We start from the raw sequence: 5000 nt of genomic DNA on the forward strand, positions 1-5000 counted from the left end.
CAACGAATATATGTGCAGTGAGTGTGCACGATATAGGATATATACCTATGATATTATTATGATGCTCTGCATCAGTATGTATGTAATATTATATATATATATATATATATATATATATATATATAGATGCATGTATATATTATGGGTGCAAGTATGTATGCACGATGTGTACCTTTATATGTAGTATGCATGTTATGTATGTATGTATGTATGTATGTATGTATATGTGTATATGTATGTATGTATTATGCATTATTATGTATGTATGTATTGATGTATGTTATATATATGTTATGCATGTATATGTGTAGTATGTATGTATAGTATGTATGTATGTATGTATGTATCATGTATGTAATATGTAGTGTTGTATGTATTGTATAGGATGTATGTATGTATATGATGTATGTATTATGTATATACATGTATGTATGTATGTATGCATATATGCATGTATATGTAGTATGTATGATATATATAGGTATGTATATGTATGTATGCATGTAGTATGTATGTATATGTATGTATGTTGTATGTATGTATGATGTATGTATGATGTATATGTATGGCATATGTATGTATGTATGTATGTATATATATAGTATGTATGTATGTATGTATGTCGTATGCATGCTGTAGCATGTATGTATGTATGTATGTATGTATGTATGTGTATGCATGTATGTATGTATGTATGTATGTATGTATGTATGTATGTATGTATGTATGTATTATGCGTATGTGTATTTATGTATGTATGTATGTATGTATGTATGTATGTAAAAATGCCGACATCACGGCAATACGCAAAACGCTCCAAGGATATTCTTAAAACCGTTTATACTATCAATATATGGATATCAAAATCTTTGCAATAGTGAATACATCTGCCTACACGGATACAGCACTGGTATTTATGCATTTACATCCACACACACAACACACACACACACATATACTTCATATTACATATATATGCATGTGTTTGTGTATGTTTGTGTGTTTTTCTATGCATCTCTATTCATTCATACATATATGCATGCATACATAAATTCATAAATAAGCTCATGTATATATATATATATATATATATATATATATATATATATATATATATATATGTGTGTGTGTGTGTGTGTGTGTGTTGTGTGTGGTGTGTGTGTGTGTGTGTGTGTGTGTGTACGTATATATATATGTATATATGTATATGTGTGATATATATATTTACACACACACACACACACACATTTATGCCTATATTTGGCTTCTTGCATTAATTCCTAGATAGGTAGATAGATAGATAGATAGATAGATAGATAGATAGATAGATAGATAGATAGATAGATAGATAGATAGATAGATAGATAGATAGATAGATAGATAGATAGATAATATTTCAGTGTATATACGGTTGTGTTCAATTTTTTATCTGTTTATTTAGATTTTTCTTAATTTCTTAGATTTTTATTGCTAGTTTGGGAACAATAAAGTTCCTAAATTCATATTCGATGTTTCTAGACTTTCACAGTCTCATTTTGAAGAATTAAATGGATTTGGCGTCTGTGATGTTTCTTATAAACTTGCTCAATACTGCTCCAAATGCTGCACGAACATTCTTAGTACCGTTTACTGTATCAATATATGGATATCTACCATCATTGTAGTATAGTTGATACAATGTATTGTGGTCTAAAGTTTGACTAGAACAAAAGAAATCAACATGGGTTTGTAATATATAACAAACGACAGGGACGCTAAATGTATTAATTCTTGGAAATGAGACTATGAACATCTAGAAAAGTTGAATATCAATTTAGGGAACTTTATTGTTTTAAACAGTTAAAAAAACATACGAAAAATTATACAATAAAACGATAAAGCTTTAACACGTTCGTTTATAAAAGGTATGAGGAAAACTGTTCCCCATTTATACGAATATGCATGTATATGAGTATGTGTATATGCATATATGTGTATTTATGTTAGTTTTTATGTCAAGTTACAATGAATAGAGTGAGAGAAAGTTGCAGCGAAAGAGTACAACAGGGGTCGCCACCACCTCCTGCCCGAGCCTCGTGGAGCTTTAGGTGTTTTCGCTCAATAAACACACACAACGCCCGGTCTGGGAATCGAAACCGCGATCCTCCGACCGCGAGTCCGCTGCCCTAACCACTGGGCCATTGCGCCTCCGCTGCTGCTGCCACTGCTGATGCTACGACGACGACGATGAGAGCTGTTGCTGCTGCTGCTGCTGCTACTACTACTACTACTAACCATTGAGCCATTGCGCCTCCACTTGTTGTTGCTGTTCTTGTTGTTGGCTACAAATATACCAATATACAAATACCCATATACAAATACAAATATATCCATCATGACTACCCACCTGATAAGGGTACACTAGGCACATGTATCACAACCATATGCATCTGATATAGTGACCGCATATCAAGATAAACAGCGCATGACCTTGCAAAGTGGAGTCCAGTTATAATTTTCTACATGACAAGTAACCCATCCCGCTGAAAAGGTCTTCGAATATGGGTCTTTGAAGGATGATGAATGAAACATCCATGTTTCCAGAGGTGAATTATTCAAACCCCAAAGAAACACTCACAAAACATGGTTATGGTGCTCCCCTTATACTCCTCGTGATCAGAGATACTTATCGGCAGCCACCAGGGGACACACTTAACTGGTTAAGCTCAATCGACTGAGACGCAAATCTGCAATATTGAGCAGAATATTTACTGTTAACATATACATGTTAACACTTCCAATCAGTTAAGATCAGAAGCCAATGACATTCCAGTCATGACCATCCCAATTTTTGGAGAGTGTATATTCCATTCTGTTGAATCCAAAATTTCTTCTTTTCTTTTTAACGTTGCAGATTGTAATTTAAGTGGTATTTAGTTGCTGTATTTAGCAGGTCGTACGGCTACGTAGATGTGTCTTCATTGTTTCATTGATATAAGCATTGATGTTGTTTCTGAACGAAAAGCCTATAATCAAAAACTTTCCGTTAGTGACTATTTCATCTGTATTTGTTATGACATTCTATAGACTGGACTATCCCATGTGTCCTTGCTTTTTAAAGATATGATTTGAATTAGATCCAGCTGCTATTTGTAGATAGTCGGGTGATTACTTAGAAACTATATGATAGAAATTATAGCCCGCTATACTCAATGCCTTGCTGTATTTTGTTTTTATCAATTCGCATTTCGAGTTCAAATACCGTTGTGGAAGATTTGAACCATTCCTTCACGAAAAATGACAAAAACATCGTACGAGCCCTCTTTATCCACACACAAAAACTAATAATGGCGGAAAAGGATGATAGGCTAAGAAGAAAACAATAAAGTTTGACAGATTGAAAACGATCATTAAGGCAGACGACAAATACAATCAGTTGAAGAAAAAAAATGGAAGACAATAAAATTGTAATGAAATGAAGAAAAAAGTGAGTAAAAGGGAGAGAAATATAGTTGTGCTGGTAGTTGTGTGAGATAGACAGAGAGAGAAAAAGAGGGAGAGAGGGTGAGGTATATTGTATGCGTGCAAGGGAGAAAGAGAATTGGAATGAAGTTTTAAAAAATGATTGAAAGAAAAGAGATATTCAGAAATAAAATAAAAAAAAAAAAAGGAAGATTGAAAGAAGAGAAAATACAGGAAAGAATTGGCGGAGCTAGAGAGAAAAAGGATGAGAGAAATGGTGATTTTTTTTCTTTTTCTTTTTCTTTTTTTTTTTCAGAAAGGTTAATAGATTAAAAATGATCATTAAAGATAGCAGACGATGGAGCAAACATGAACAAACGAGGGAACAGAACAGAGTAGAAGAAAGAAAAAAAACCCCCAAAAAAATCAAAGATGGCAGTCGGACAGAATGATGAAAAAGGAAAAGAAATATTAACCGAACGAACGAACGAATAGAAAAGACGACACAATGAACGAAGGAACGAACGAGAAAGCAGACGACAGAATGAACGAAAGAAAGGAAAAAAACTGAAAGAAAGAAAGAAACAAACAAGGATTTTTTTTTTTTTCGAAAACCATGTATAATGATCAAACAAAAGAAGTCGGAGAGAAGAAAGAATGGCTAAATGGATGAAATGAACGAAGGAAAATAATGCCCATTACTCCGCCACAACCACAATGCTGAAAAAAAATAATCCAAAATTGCAATGCATACAGGGAAAAATGAAAGGTAGAAGAACGCTGTAGAACCATAATACAATTCCATTATTCCATCGAAGTTTCTTCTTATATCTGTTTTAAACAATTCTGCTGAAAGTGTATCAGACAAGGACGTAAAGTGTACTACTCCGAGCAGGACAATGAACGCTGATTGGCGAAATAGAACTGACTGAATAAATATATTAAATTAGCTGTATAAATATAGCTAAACTGTTTAGATCACTGACACATTGCGTGGAGTATGTATGCATGCATGTGTGTATATATGTATGCATGCATGCTTTGTTTATATGAGTGTGCGTGTGTATGTTTGCACACACACACACACACATATTATATATATATATGTACCTACACATATATATATGAATAAGTTAATATATAAATATCATATATATATTATATATATATATATATATATATATATATATATATATATATATTTAAATATACATAATATATATACATGCATGAACAAGTGTATATGTTGTGTATAAATATATATATGCACACAATATAATTATGTATATATATATATACACACACACCAAAACAACACACATATATATATATATGTACCTAAACATATATAAATATGAATAAGTAAATACATATATATATATATATATATATAATATATATATACATAATATATATATACATGCATGGACAAGTGTATATGTGTGTGTATAAATAAATATATATATATATATATACATATAAACATATACATACTTATATATACACACATTTTATATAGAGAGATATGCGTGTGTGTATATATATGTGTACACACATAT

The 5000-nt window shown here is 31.8% G+C and overlaps 1 long non-coding RNA gene across 1 annotated transcript in view; it reads left to right on the forward strand.

Annotated features, from left to right (window-relative positions):
- Positions 1-5000, forward strand: part of LOC118761796 — a 15588-nt gene that overhangs the window by 325 nt on the left and 10263 nt on the right. Inside the window, exon 2 of the long non-coding RNA XR_004997640.1 lies at positions 3831-3836. This is a non-coding gene — a long non-coding RNA (uncharacterized LOC118761796). The remainder of the gene's footprint in view (positions 1-3830; positions 3837-5000) is intronic.

The sequence above is a fragment of the Octopus sinensis genome, unplaced genomic scaffold, assembly GCF_006345805.1.
Source record: "Octopus sinensis unplaced genomic scaffold, ASM634580v1 Contig17448, whole genome shotgun sequence".
Classification (NCBI taxonomy): Eukaryota; Metazoa; Mollusca; class Cephalopoda; order Octopoda; family Octopodidae; genus Octopus; species Octopus sinensis.